We start from the raw sequence: 16,659 nt of genomic DNA, 5'->3' as shown, positions 1-16,659 counted from the left end.
TATTGCGCAATATCTTGTGTATTTAACTGCAACAAAAATACACAAATGCAATTGCCATCACAATCTCTTGGAAAAGCCATCCATTTCTCAGAGGGGAAAATGTTATATTCCCGCACTGATCTAGGAAATTTAGAAAATCTGAGACAACACACAGAACCACCTTAATGAAATGACCTTTACATTGTAAGCCCATTTTACATCAATGGTCCCTCCATCACATCAAAGCCCTCCCTTGAGATCAAAGACACCCCCTGTGTACTGATCTGATTTAAATGGTCCATTCATCTATGACAGCATGGGCCGTGCACGCTGATGCGCCATGCACGCTGGTGTGCACTGATGCGCGAATGCCCATAACCGTTCCCATCTTACACATCTGCGTGCGCATGTGCTAAGCTACGTTAGCACGTGCCAACGCAGCTTTCTTAACACAAGTTCGGGGAACGGGAGTCAGTCTGTGGGGAACGTTTCTTCCTCTAGCAAGCCTTTTTTGTGACACCAGCTCTGATGTGCCCCCGGACAGGCGGTTATCTCAGGCCTGGCAGCCAAAGCACAACTTATAGATCACTGGGAGGACACAGACCTCTGCCACAGGCCTGACTCAGGGCCTCCGCCACAGGCCTAGTAATTTGAGGTAATGAAGATCGGATTGAGCAGATCCTCCCAGTCAGTTCAGATAGTGTCACCACTGACAGCTTACACATACCTGTCATGCAGCGTGGTGACTGGATCCTCGATGGTTCATCTAGGCTTCCCGGACAACCTCTCTCTCTAGGTTCTCCCAGAGCCGATTCCCCACCGTAAAGCTCCCGCTTAGGATCCTTTCAGCAGAAGATTTGGACCCAGCAGGTCGCTGGGGTCCCTCTCAAAGTTAGGATGAAGCGGCGCACTTGGCGAGACCTTGGCCAAGCAGGCCACGGTGGCGGGGCCCATGAATGCATGTACCCTGAAGGTGGAACTTGGGCCCCGCACAGAACAGAACTACTCATCGCGGTTGCCACAGATATACCCCCTCCCAGCATGCCCAACGAGGGAAACTCACCTCTGATTGGCTGCTGAGGAGAAGGTGGGTCTGTCAGAGTCCCTCTAGCGCCAACTGTCACCCAGGGGTGGTAACACACCCCTGGAGCACAGTCTGACCTACAGGACAACTCCAAACTGACAACAGCCTAAATTTCCATAAATTGTGAATGGGAGTAAACTAACCCTCCCATTCTTACTAACTTTTAGTGTAACGCCCATACTGGAAGTAAGAGGGCGCTACATAAGTATTTATCTGTGTATGTAAATGTCCTAATGTGCAGATATAATTAAGCCAGCATAGTTGTTTTTAGTAATATGAAGCTGTTTTAAATGTAAACTTCCTGAATTAATTATAATAAGACCACAAAGTGACTTTATGTTACTGTTATTCCTCCGAAAAACTGCAGTAGGCAATATAGAAAGGGAGGGCCCCCACTGTACCAAAATCAAATATTATAGAAAAGGATTGCGAGAGTTAAACAACTCAATAACAAAAAGACGGCTTTTCTGGGCACAATAATAATTATATAAATCTTTATTATAAAATATACTAATTTAAAAAACATAAAACAAACATAAACACCTAACTGACTAGCAGGCTTAACAAGTATCCAATAAACAAAGCATGGAAATATAAATATCCATGGGGATATATATACTGTACAAATGTTCTAATTAGTGAAGTTCATATATTTCCATGCATTCTTGTCGACGCATTTCACAAACTGCTTCTTCAGGACATTATTGGGTAGGCGCTACTGATGAGCCAGAGAGGCAGAGGTAGGGGACACCACACTGGGAAAGATTGAAGATCAAAAGGATTCCTATTTATATATTGCCAAGTAATAACAGATTGCTCAGAGATTCTGGCACTCTTGTTCTGAGAGTAGGGAACCCACTTCTATTTCAATCAAGCTTGATGATCACAGTTCAATCAAGCGATAAATTGACCAATCAAGTCGATTTAGAGATGGATAAAAGACTATACATCAAAGAATCTCCATCAATTTCCGCAGGGTAAGATCTTGCGAATACCCATAGAGAGCATATAAACCACATATATCCATCCAGACAAGTTACCGGTCTTCAGCTTAGTGTGTTGGCTGGAGCCTTAAAGACTTGTGCCCTCATTTTACTCCTGTTTAGGGGAGCTATAAAAATATATAGCCACAGCCAGACCAAATCCCAGCATGATGTAAGATTCTAGTATTTAACACGAGTGTGTCGATCAGTGGGAAACTGGCTACTTAGCGAGAAAAGTGTAAAAAATAGGGCTGCGGAAATTAACGATTAATTGTTCGATTAATCGTTAATTTCTTTGATCGACTAAAATTATTTTGATCGACGAACCGCGGAGTGAGCTCCGCGGTCTCGCCGATAGGAAAGGCCGCGGCTTCGGCCTAGCTCCGGAGCCATCTTGGTCCACCCGGCGGCAACCAAGTAGCGGCGCGCTGACGTCATCATCACCCGCCCGCCCTGCTTGTATTATGTTCCCGCGCACACGTGTCCATCAGCCTCTCTGCCAACGGGTCTGCCTGATGTAGGTAAGAGAGGACAACAAACCATTCTTTATATTAAAGCATGGGGGCATATGTGTTTATGTAAAGCATGGGGGCAGATGTGTATAAGACTATAAGCATGGGGGCAGATGTGTATAAGCATGGGGGCAGATGTGTATAAGCATGGGGCAGATGTGTATAAGCAGGGGGCAGATGTGTATAAGCATGGGGGCAGATGTGTAATAGGAAGGGGGCAGATGTGTATAAGCATGGGGGCAGATGTGTATAAGCATGGGGGCAGATGTGTATATAAAAGCATGGGGGCAGATGTGTGTATAAAAGCATGGGGGCAGATGTGTGTGTATAAAAGCATGGGGGCAGATGTGTGTGTATAAAAGCATGGGGGCAGATGTGTGTGTATAAAAGCATGGGGGCAGATGTGTGTGTATAAAAGCATGGGGGCAGATGTGTGTGTATAAAAGCATGGGGGCAGATGTGTGTATATAAAAGCATGGGGGCAGATGTGTGTGTATATAAAAGCATGGGGGCAGATGTGTGTGTATATAAAAGCATGGGGGCAGATGTGTGTATATAAAAGCATGGGGGCAGATGTGTGTGTATAAAAGCATGGGGGCAGATGTGTGTGTATAAAAGCATGGGGGCAGATGTGTGTGTATAAAAGCATGGGGGCAGATGTGTGTGTATAAAAGCATGGGGGCAGATGTGTGTGTATAAAAGCATGGGGGCAGATGTGTGTGTATAAAAGCATGGGGGCAGATGTGTGTATATAAAAGCATGGGGGCAGATGTGTGTGTATATAAAAGCATGGGGGCAGATGTGTGTGTATATAAAAGCATGGGGGCAGATGTGTGTATATAAAAGCATGGGGGCAGATGTGTGTATATAAAAGCATGGGGGCAGATGTGTGTATATAAAAGCATGGGGGCAGATGTGTATAAGCATGGGGGCAGATGTGTATATAAAAGCATGGGGGCAGATGTGTGTGTATAAAAGCATGGGGGCAGATGTGTGTGTATAAAAGCATGGGGGCAGATGTGTGTGTATAAAAGCATGGGGGCAGATGTGTGTGTATAAAAGCATGGGGGCAGATGTGTGTGTATAAAAGCATGGGGGCAGATGTGTGTGTATAAAAGCATGGGGGCAGATGTGTGTGTATAAAAGCATGGGGGCAGATGTGTGTATATAAAAGCATGGGGGCAGATGTGTGTGTATATAAAAGTATGGGGGCAGATGTGCGTATATAAAAGCATGGGGGCAGATGTGTGTATATAAAAGCATGGGGGCAGATGTGTGTATATAAAAGCATGGGGGCAGATGTGTGTATATAAAAGCATGGGGGCAGATGCTGTAATATACACATCTGCCCCCATACTGCAAGAATATACACATCTGCCCCCATACTGCAAGAATATACACATCTGCCCCCATACTGTAAGAATATACACATCTGCCCCTATGCTGTAATGTACACATGGGGGCAGATGTGTATATTCTTGCAGTATGGGAGGCAGATGTGTATATTACAGTATGGGGGGCAGATGTGTATATTACAGTATGGGGGGCAGATGTGTATATTACAGTATGGGGGGCAGATGTGTATATTCTTGCAGTATGGGGGGGATATATGGATATTACAGTATGGGGGGGGGGGGGGAGATGTGGATATTACGGTTTGGGGGCAGATGTGGATATTACGGTATGGGGGGGGGGGAAGTCATTGATTGTGGAAACTAACTAGTGTCGAGTGATTGTATATAGTGTATACCACATTTACCACTGACTAATGCAGAGTTGCAATGCAAGGAGATCAGCTAAAAGTAGTTGTATCTGTATGTGCGTTAATTAATCGAAATTAGTCGATTAATCGATTAAAAAAAAAATGATTAATCGAACACAAAAATTTTAATCAGTAGCAGCCCTAGTAAAAAAATAAAAAAATACATAAAAATAAAAATTCTTATGTGGTCCTTGCTCTGCAAACAGATAAGTGAGAAATGTGAAGAAATTATTCTGGACGTCTGCACTTCCTAAAATCCTTTTATTGGAGCTTCATATGACACGTGGTTGACAGATGGAGCAGGGGACAAAGATTGTCATTTGTTCTCATCAACCTCATTGTATATATACATGTTTTCTATTTTGTGTATGTTGTTGTAACTATACAATGATTTTGACTGATGTGTCGAGTTCACATCCGAGTTCAATTGGTGTATCAGATTTTTTCTGGCAGTGGATTTGGACCGAACTCTTTATATCAGATTTGAGTGTAAGCACTGGGGCCCGGATTCTCAAAAGAGATACGACGGCATATCTCCAGATACGCCGTCGTATCTCTGCGTTGTGCCGTCGTATCTATGCGCCTGATTCTTACAATCAGTTACGCATAGATATCTATTAGATCCGACAGGTGTAGGTCTCTTACGCCGTCGGATCGTAACTGCAAATTTACGCTGGCCGCTAGGGGCGTGTACGCTGATTTACGCGTCAAAATATGTAAATCAGCTAGATACGCAAATTCACGAACGTACGCCCGGCCAAAACAGTAAAGTTACGCTTTTCCCGGTGTAAAGTTACCCCTGCTATATGGTGGCGTAAGTGCGGTGTACCAATGTTAAGTATGGCCGTCGTTCCCGAGACGAAATTTGAACATTTTACGTCGTTTGCGTAACTCGTCCGTGAATGGGGCTGCACGTAATTTACGTTCACGTCAAAACCAATATATTAGGAGCAATGCACACTGGGAGAAAAACTGGGAGAAAAACGTCAATCACGTTGGGTCATGGTTATTTTACATAACACACGCCCCCCTGTTCCAAATTTGAATTAGGCGGGCTTACGCCGGCCGATTTACGCTACGCCGCCGCAACTTACGGAGCAAGTGCTTTGAGAATACAGCACTTGCCCGTCTAAGTTGTGGAGGCGTAACGTAAATCGGATACTTTACGCGGCCGCAGTATATAGGTGATTGTGGTGATTAGCGCCAATAGGTAATGACTAAACACTGATATTTGCGGGAAATGCGTCTACCTCTTTGTCCCCTGTCCCACCTGTCAACCACTTGTCATATGAAGCTTCAATAAAAGGATTTTTGGAAGTGCAGCCATCCAGAATTATTTCTTCACATTACACAGCATTCAAGCTGGGCTAGCACGTGACTAGTGTGTGTGGGGATTAACCAGAGACCAGAGACTTCATCACTCACCTGGAGCAGCTTTTCTTGTTTCATGAGAGCTAAGTGAGAAAATTACAAAATCACGACCATATTGTAGCCATTGTTCTTCTTTGTGTAATAGCTGGTATTCTAGAAAAAGGGGTGACACTGGATAAAAAAAAAAAAAAGTATTGTAAGACATTAAGCCAGGTCTCCTTCCTCCAGTTTGCACCTTTTGCTTTACCTCTTCCCTTCGGGATTACAGAACATTGCTGTATGTAAAAAAAGGGGGGAAATATTGCGCTAACCAGAATTTTTTTTTATATTAAAATTAAAACTAAAGCAGCCACACTACAATATGACAAATATTGAACAGTGATGTGAGGAAAATGTAGCGCTGTGATACCATAGAGACAATGATTTCTCTTGGAGAATACTAAATCAATAGACACTGTACTGAAACAGTGATAAAGTGCCAAATACATACAAATAATAGTGAAATAAGTGAATAAACTGGTGTTGATGAAAAGGACACAACCAAAAATAATATTATAACACTAGAAAGTCCATCCAAAAATGGTGAGATGAATAGATGGTAGAATGACCACGTGGATCCTCAGAGACAATATCTCACTTTCTAAATGAAGATAAAATTGCGCTTACCAGAAAGCGTGGATCTGCCTGTCAGCGACAGCAGATCAATAAGGCATGAACACTCACGGGGCATACTCTGCTCGGCTTCCTCAGACTGGATCGAAGGTGGAAAGGATCTTCAGTGGAGGGCCATGAATGCACGGTGTCCCGGATGGATGTCCTGATTATCCCAAGATGTCCGCTCAATAGTAGATGCAGAGGGATAATAGTGGACCCCCTAAGGGGTAGGTGGAGTGGAATGGAAGACTCCAACAGCATGTAGGGGAGAGAAGGAAAATGAAACCCCAATGGTTCAGGTCAAAAAATAACAGTTTTATTTGAATAAAACCAGCAAATACATTAAAAGTGATCACAAATTGTAAAAGGGGCAGTATGAGAAATGGTAAAAACCAAGCCCTACGCGTTTCGTCCTAGAGGGACTTCAACTGGGGCATCTGTTTCAGTACAGTGTCTATTGAGTTAGTATTCTCCAAGAGAAATCATTGTCTCTATGGTATCACAGCGCTACATTTTTTCCTCACATTGCTGTATGTAACATCCAAATTATGCCATGGTGCCACACATGTACAAATGACAAGGCAATTAATATTATATGACATACAGTATGGATAGTGGGACTTTACAGGACTATTCCAAAATATTCAACCCTCATTACTGGAAAAAATATTGCTTTTTCAGAAAACTGAATGCCATATATGCCTCCTTCCCCTGCTCCATTACAGAATATTATTTTTCATGAATGTACGCTAAACCACTTAATTCACTGTTCTGTACAAGGAAAATATATGGAATAAATAAAGGTTTTGTGTCTTCCTACATACAGCTAAGAAGAATCCCTAGAGTTAGTCTAACTTTTTATTTTCTGTAGCGTACAGGCTCATTTTCAGTATGATTAAAAAAACGTGCGATATGGCATCACCATAGGGAATTTACATATCATTTATTTGTGTATAGGAATATGAATATATTTTAAAAATATTACATAATGCTTCCAGTTGAAATGCTTATCTATGCATACATATAAAGCAGAAAATAAAATAGTTGCCAGTGGGATTATGATATGAATTCAGAGATAACTGTATTGCTGAGATCATATTTTCTAAATACAAAGCTGCCTTTATGGGTCATATCCAAGTATGCAATAAAAGTATTAAAGCTACAGAGAACAGATGGCATGAGATTTGAGGAGTGCTAGAAATCTAACGCAAAAGCCATCCTCTTGGGAAAGCTTACATTGCTCTGATCTTTTGGATGTAATTTAGGTCTAGTGGCATTGCAATCTCATCTGAGGTTGCCCTAGTTTGACCAAATCTATCATATTCACACACATATTTATTTCATAGGTATACTGCAATTAAGAATTAACAAGATGAAAAAAGAATTAAAAGTGAAATATCTCTGTGTATTTTATATGGCCAGACCAGGCTATCATAAATTCTATTTTCTTTTAGACAATATTTTATGCTATGCAAAAAAAAAACACATATTTCTTGGATTATGGGTATACACAGTGGGCCGGATTCAGAAAGAGATACGACGGCGTATCTCCTGATACGCCGTCGTATCTCTGAGTTCCGACGGTCGTATCTATGCGCCTGATTCATAGAATCAGGTTACGCATAGATATCCCTAAGACCCGCCAGGTGTAAGTGTCTTACACCGTTGGATCTTAGACTGCAATTCCCGGCTGGCCGCTAGGTGGCGCTTCCGTATTTTTACACGACGAATATGCAAATGAGCATTTACGCCAATTCAGAAACGAACGACCGCCCGGCGCTTTTTTTTTACGTCGTTTGCGTTCTGCTTTTTCCGGCGTATAGTTACCCCTGCTATATGAGGGGTAGCTAATGTTAAGTATGGCCGTCGTTCCCGCGGCGAGTTTTGAAAATTTACGCTGTTCGCGAATACGGATGGACGTAATTTACGTTCACATCGAAAGCAATTGCGACGTCATTTAGAGCAATGCACACTGGGAGATTTTACGGATGGTGCATGTGCCGTTCAAGCTAAAACGTATAAAACGCGGGGTCAAGGGAAATTTAAATAAAACACGCCCCCTACATCCCCATTTGAATTACGCAGCCTTACGCCGCAACACATATGCTACGCCGCTCTAACTAAGGGCACAAGTTCTTTGTGAATAAAGAACTTGCGCCCAAAGTTAGAGCGGCGTAACCTATCGGAGATACGTTACGCGGGCCGGACAGATACGCCAATGTATTTGAATCCGGCCCAGTATATATAGACACACACACACACACCAATAATGTTATATAAGCAAAGAAAACACTTGCATACGCAAATCATTTTTATTAAAATGAACACTTCCTTTTAAATCCTCTGTGCACTAACATTGAAGGGTCACTTCTTCAACTCCGCAGTCTTATACATGTTAGTGGAAATTTTGCCCAGCTGTTTCCGTTTCAACGACTTACAATGTCTGCCACCACACAGCACTAAACAGTAGTGAAAATATAATTCAAAGGGCAACGCTGTATCTGAATAGATGTGCTGTGATCCAGGATTTCACCTCTAGAGGCACTGCAAGCAAGCTATATGTAAACTCAATAGAGTTGAAACCTGTCCTCTATCTAGTTTTTTAAATGGGCATATGCTATTTTAGATTTCAGCACTGCTGTTGTGGTGTCCCAAAGTCCAATTTTCCTCTTTTTTCATCATACATCATCAGCAATGCCATTGATGCTACCCACCTTCATCAATAAATATAGACCTTGCTTCTCTGATGTCCATTCTCCACCCTGCAGCATTCCTTTAAGTTAATTTCACATAGCGGCAGCTGATAGGGAGTGGGATTAAGACAGGGTCAATGGAAGAAGTGCTTGGGTTATCCTTTGCTGTTTTGTGAACCACTAGATACCACCTACATACCACATGCTACCACAACAACACCAAATCAGTGTGACAGATATTTTGAGTGAGCATAGCACTTCAAGGTGCCGAGGGTCATAGAAAGACAGAAAATTTTAGCAAAAGCAGGAGAACTGCAGTCATAGCAGACTACCTTTTCTTTATTCAAACAGTGGAGGTAGAGCAACAACCACTATATTGACTACCCAGTAAGTGACTGTTCTACAGTGTCCAGAAGCTCAGGTCAGTCAGTATCATTCAGCACTAGGGCAGTACACTGTCCATTTTACCCCAACCCCCCCCCCCCCCACTCCCGGGCCATCATAGTTGTAATAAAACCTGGCCTTGTTGGCCCATGCTAATCCTAAAAAATACACACTGTTTTAGCTATGCCCTCATGGAGAAGCCACAGACAGTTTTCAGCAAGAAGAGGGGAAATCATCCGATGGAAATGTAAACCCAACAAAGGTTCTAAACATCTTAAGCTGCGTACACACGATCGGTCCATCCGATGAGAACGGACCGATGGACCGTTTTCATCGGTTAACCGATGAAGCTGACTGATGGTCCGTCGTGCCTACACATCATCGGTTAAAAAAACGATCGTGTCAGAACGCGGTGACGTAAAACACAATGACGTGCTGAAAAAAGTTCAATGCTTCCAAGCATGCGTCGACTTGATTCTGAGCATGCGTGGATTTTTAACCGATGGTCGTGCCTACTAACGATCGGTTTTGTCCTATCGGTTAGGAATCCATTGGTTAAATTTAAAGCAAGTTGGCTTTTTTTTAACCGATGTTTAAATAACCTATGGGGCCCACACATGATCAGTTTTGACTGATGAAAACAGTCCATCAGACCGTTGTCCTCTGGTTAACCTATCGTGTGTACGAGGACTTACACTCTGCTACAATATGTTTTTGGTTCTTTGGCCCCATTGGGTAGATTTTTTGCTTGCTGTCTTAGTAACTTACTGTCGCGAGAAAAGGATCAACATTTCCAATGAGTATTTAGATAGCAATAGAAACTTGGTAATGGTTCTAAACTTTACACCCTAAACTTTACATCTAAAATAGACAAAAAAGCAAGGCAGGGGGTCCTGGTAATTCCTACAAAAAGATGGATTGTTACTATAAGATAAGTGACAAGTGTCTAAGGTGGTGCCCTTCAAAGAAATGTCTAAGGTGGTGCCCTTTAAAGGATGGACTTGATCTGGTACCTTAGATGTCAAACACTTTTAGGCCCAGATTCATGTAGGAGATACGACGGCGTATCTCCAGATACGCCGTCGTATCTCTGAGTCTGAGGCGTCGTATCTTGGCGCCTGATTCAAAGAATCAGATACGCCAGAATTTTTCTAAGATACGGCCAGCGTAAGTCGCCTACGCCATCGTATCTTAACTGCATATTTACGCTAGGGGCGTGTACGCTGATTTACGCCTAGAATATGTAAATCAGCTAGATAGGCCAATTCACGAACGTACGCCCGGCCGTCGCATTACAGATACGCCATTTACATTAGGCTTTTTCCGGCATAAAGTTACCCCTGCTATATGAGGCGCAGCCAATGTTAAGTATGGACGTCAGGCCAGCGTCAAATTTTCCGTCGATTACGTTGTTTGCGTAAGTCGTTCGCGAATAGGGCTGTGCGTCATTTACATTCACATCGAAAGCATTGGCTTTTTGCGGGTTAATTTGGAGCATGCGCACTGGGATACTTTCACGGACGGCGCATGCGCCGTTTGTAAAAAGCGTCATTTACGTGGGGTCACAATACATTAACATAAAACACGCCCACATGTTCCATATTTGAATTAGGCGGGCTTACGCCGGACTATTTACGCTACCCGCCGCAACTTTGCTTTGAGAATACTGCACTTGCCTGTCAAAGTTGTGGAGGCGTAGCATAAATAGGATACGTTACGCCCGCTCACAAATACGCGCTCCCTACGTGAATCTGGGCCTTAAAGTTAAAAAAAATTGACAGCTTTCATATGATTGCCTTCTTCAGGTAACAAAGTGCATATTATTTTTTCTAGGTTTTATACCGAGTTGGATTGTTTTTGTATTTCACAATTCTGTAGTGGTTACAATACTTTATGATCACAAGCATGTATTTCTAATAGGATGTTAAAAATGCAATCAAATGTTTTCAGGCCAATTTACACAATGCATATCAATACACCACAGCATACCACAACACATATACCATGCTTTATGGTGCCTTGCATTGTTAAAAAAAAGAGTCATGCAAGTCTTTTTATCTATTGTGGTTCATTGGGAGCCCATTTATAATGAACTGTGCCGTAACGCAAAACACAATAACATGTGCATTAATGCAGTGCAATGAAGAGCTTAAAGGGTCACTAAAGGAATTTTCTTTTTAGCTAAATAGCTTCCTTTACCTTACTGCAGTCCTGGTTTCATGTCCTCATTGTTCGTTTTTGCTATGATGTTGCTGTAATCCTTCTCTGTTCTGAACAGTCTATTTCCTGATGAAAAAAGTCATGGGAGCTTTCTCTCTGTGGCACTAATCAAGGAGGTGTGATTACTGTGTGTCTTAAACCCCTCAGAACCAATCACTTTCGTTTTACAAACCATCACTGCCCTCTATTGGCTCTGTGTCTCTGTACTTCACAGAAGCATGAAAGTAGAAGCATAAACAAAACAGAAACTACAGGTACATTATATGATTGATTTTTATCTATTTTTAATCATTTTTAAAAGGAATCAGTTAACTATTGTGTCTCTATACCCTGTAAACAGTCATTTCAGCAAAAAAATGTTTTTCCTTTACAACTCCTTTAAGCATGAATAGGCCCTGAGAAAAATAAAACCAGATATTACTAGTATCTTTTGCACAACATATGCACACTCTATAGTTAAAAGAATCTCTTAATAAGGGATTTTTTTTTTTTTTCACAACTCCTTTTGTACGGCATTATTGATATTTCTATGCTACTGGGAAGCAGAAAGTCTTGTATAAAGTTTAAATGCTGTAATAAGCTTAATTCAGCTTAACAATACTTGACTACATGGCATTGAAGCTAAATGTCTCATTAAAAACACAAAGAGTAAATCAGAGTATAAAATTAGATATTGATTTCAACATTTTCAATTAAAAGATGAACAAAATATCTAAATAAACTAAAGTCAAAGAATCTGTATTATCAAAATAGAATGTCTGAAAGGGTACTGTTCATTTGGAGTTGGTCATAAAGAAAGAAATTTCACAGTAGATTAAAAAAAAACATACCAATGTGCGTCTATTACAAACTTCAGCCAATGTACCATGGGTGGCTTCCAGGTTCACTGGCACAATTAGCAAAACATTTTTAGGGTGGGTTGGATATTGCTACCTGTTTCATCATGTTTTAAGGGATCAATATAATAAGGTAAATATAATTTTACATTTTATGACACCCGTTTTAAATTTAGTTCTACTACAAGAGGATTTTGGAGCTACGCCTGTCTGCCACTGATAGGCAGAATTGATGGGCACTGATAGGCGGCATTGATGGGCACTGATAGGTGAAATTAATGGGCACTGATAGGTGGCACTGAAATGCAGCACTGATAGGCGGCATTGATGAGCACTGATAGGTGGCACTGATGGACACTAATAGGCTGCATTGATGAGCACTAATAGGTATCACCGATTGGAACAATTGATGGGCACTGATAGGTGGCACTGAAATGCAGTACTGATAGGCGAACTTTGTGAGCACTGATAGGCGGCATTGGTGAGCACTGATAGGCTGCACTGATGATCAGAGAAAACAATTTACTGACATTCCTTCTGGGTAATTGCTCTTCTTTCCTCACACAGACACAGCGTGGGAGGAAGGGCTGCTGATAACCAGCAAGTTTGTTTACATGTGATCAGTTGATCACATGGTAAAGGGCCACTGTGGTTGCGCTGGATGCATGTCCCAGGGGGCATGCGTGAAGCAGGGTTCTGGGAGGATGTCCATGGATGCCCTCCCAAAATTGGAAGCCTGTGGTTCGGATGGAAAGGTGGGTCACGGTGGCCCCATCATGGTTTCTTGCACCGGTGCCCTGAAGGTTCTAGTTTTTTTTATTCTAGTAATGGCAGCGATCAGCCACTTATAGAAGAGCTGTGATAACATGGGGGGGGGGGGTAGTCTTACACTAACTGACACTTTATGGGAACCAGTGACATTAATACAGTGATCAGTGCTAAAAATATGCAGTTACAGTACTCATGACACTGGCAGGGAAGGGGTTATACAGTACATCAAAGTGATCAAAGGGTTAAATGTGTGCCTAACCAGTGTTTATTTGTGTACTTTATGGTGCTTTCACTAAGGGATGTGCTGGTTTTTATTCTCTGCTTTGCAAGGAAATAAAAACCAGCACTGCTGACAGGACAGAGCTCTGTGTTGTTTATATAGACAGAGCTCTGTCCTGTCTCCCTCCTCTCCAATCGGCAGGTCCTGGTGGTCACCCATTGGCCGGCATCTGCTCATCGGCTTGTGCTGTGACTAATCACAACCCCGGTGGCAGGCACCCCCTACCCAGAAGAGCAGAATCACATATAGGGGCAGATCCACGTACCTTTGCGCCGGGCGCAGCGTATCTAAGATACACTATGCCGCCGTAACTTTGTGCTTTTTGTTCGAATCCTGAAAGAATTTGCGCCGTAAGTCACGGCGGCGTAGTGTATCTTTGGCGGCGTAATGGCGCGCCATTCAAATATCTGTAATGGGGGCGTGTTTTATGTTAATACGTCGTGACCCAACGTAAACAACGTTTTTTTTTACTGCGCATGCGCCGTCCGTGGGGGTATCCCAGTGCGCATGCTCAAAATTAACCCGGAACAAGCCAATGCTCACGACGGTGACGTCATTCTACGCAAATCCCTATTCGCGAACGACTTACGCAAACAACGTAAAAAATTCAAAATTGTACGTGGGAACGACGGCCATACTTAACATTGAGTACGCCTCATAACAGCAGCTTTAACTATACGCCGGAAAAAGCCGAACGCAAATGACGTAAACAAAATGTGCCGGGCCGGTGGTACGTTCGTGGATCGCTGTAAACAGCTAATTTGCATACTCAACGTGGAATTCTACGGAAACGCCACCTGGCGGCCGCCGAAAAATTGCAGCTTAGATCCGACGGCGTACTAAGTCGTACGCCTGTCGGATCTAGCCGAGATGCTGTCGTATCTTGTTTTGAGGATACAAAACAAAGATACGACGTGCAAAATTTGAAATTACGCGGCGTATCAAGAGATACCCCCGGCGTAATATCTTTGTGGATCTGCCCCATATACAGTATATATACTGTATGTGATTTTGTGCAGCCAGTCTGCTCTGTAGCAGTAAAGCTACAAAGTCGGCAAGTGGTTATTAGGAAAATAGGTTGGAAGCTGTAGTAAGAAGAGAAAGTGGTTCTCGAGTTGGACTTAAAGCTAAAAAAGGTTACTCTTGACCTGAAATGTAACAGGATACTATAGAGTGCTTATTTGTCATATTGCTCATTGATCATGCACATTAATGGTGCTGCAGATTATAATAGAGATGGTCAATTAGTTGTTATCTTTTTCAAAAGTCCCTGGTGCCCTTTTGTGATTAACGCTCAAGCACTATAATAAAGACAGGGGAGTGTTCTGCCCTTCAAAATGGTGCTTCTGAATAACAATGGATGTAAAAGATATTTAATCAAATTTACTTTTTTTATACGTTTTTAAATAAAGCTGTGAGAGGGGTCTTCTCCGTGGGTCATTAGTTCAGTGGTAATTATATGGTAGAAACAGTACAAATACTAATTTAATAGGCAACACTGACCCTGTTAATTACATGCATGGTGCTAATACTTGGAACAGCATGTATAAATTGAAAGTAGTTGAATATGTCAAATTTACAATGGTGAAAAAAAAATGAAATATTGCTAGAGGTTAAATAACAGGATAAGCTTGTTTCATCTGCTTATAAAGCAATTAAAATTAATTACAAATAAGGATTAAACCACAATAGTACAGAAAAAAATAATCATTTTTTTTTTAACTAATCAGGTTAAAAAAAGGTGAAAAAACAGGCAAATTGGTTTACTACTTTATCATAAGGCTCCATCGTTATTGGAACACAACATATTTACATATGTGTTCATATTTTTACAATAAAATTCGAATTTCAGGCTAACAGCTAAGTATAAAGTCTCTATGGCCTTACCCCAAAATCCCCAGTCAAAGCTTGCTCCCACCCCACATCTCCAATGGATTTCTATTGACCATGGACTGTCTTGATGGCCAATAGAAATGGCCAGTGGGAATGTGCAGGAGGTGGGAGGAGTATACATTACCAGGGAGTGTCAAAGCTTTGTGGATCAGAATGGTCCAAGATCTAGAAAAACCGCAAAGGCTGAACAACAAATTAAGTTATTTGTAGACGCCTCTAGATTATTAGATCTTTTTATAATTTTTATATTGAAAAATTATTGATACAAAAACAGGGGCTTCCTAGATAAATGAAGACAAATATGAGAAATCTGTTATAATGCATCCAACACAATAGCTAGCCAAGTCAACCTAGATTCCCAAGACCTTCTCAGGCCCCGTACACACGACCGAACATGTCCGATGAAACTGGTCCGCGGACCAGTTCATCAGACATGTTCGGTCATGTGTACGGCCTAGCGGACAGGTTTCCAGCGGACAAAAGTTTCTTAGCATGCTTAGAAACTTGTCCGCTGGAAACCTGTCCGTCGGACATGTCTGCTGGTTAGTACGTCTAACCAGCGGACCGAAATCCCACGCATGCGTTGAATTGATTCGACGCATGCGTGGAAGCATTGAACTTCCGTGTTTGGGAACGTTGGTGTCTTCTACGTCACCGCGTTCTCTGTCCGCTGGGATTTTGGTCTGATGGTGTGTACACACATCAGACCAAAAGCTCCCAGGAGACATGTCCGATGAAAACGGTCCACGGACCATTTTCATCGGACATGTCTCCTCGTGTGTACAGGGCCTTAGATTTAACAAATATCTGAAATTATCAATAGCATTGCAGGGAGCAAAGCACCAGGTAAATCACCAGGCAGGCAGAACAGAGAATATCTATTGAAAGCTGTGATTTAGGTAGATATCAGCTATTACAACCATGATGTTCTGATGGGGGGGAAGGGGCAGTCAGAGTCAGCTAAGTATAGTGAACTAAAAGTGCATAGCTCCCAACTATTCCTGATTTCGAGGGACTGTCCCTGATTTGGAGCAATGTCCCTTTGTCCCTCTTTCCTCCTCATTTGTCCCTCATTTTGGTCTGATCTATATAGATGTATATAAAATGCACTTTTTATCTATCAAAAAGTGTTTTCAAGCACTAAACCTTTCATCTATTTTTTAAATTGCTGCATTTGTAAATTCCCAAAGCCAATATAAAGAAATAGTAGTGGTAAAAAAAAAAAACACTTCTGGGT

The sequence above is a fragment of the Rana temporaria genome, chromosome 3, assembly GCF_905171775.1.
Source record: "Rana temporaria chromosome 3, aRanTem1.1, whole genome shotgun sequence".
In the NCBI taxonomy this organism is placed as follows: Eukaryota; Metazoa; Chordata; class Amphibia; order Anura; family Ranidae; genus Rana; species Rana temporaria.
Note: the sequence above shows the minus strand (reverse complement) of the source record.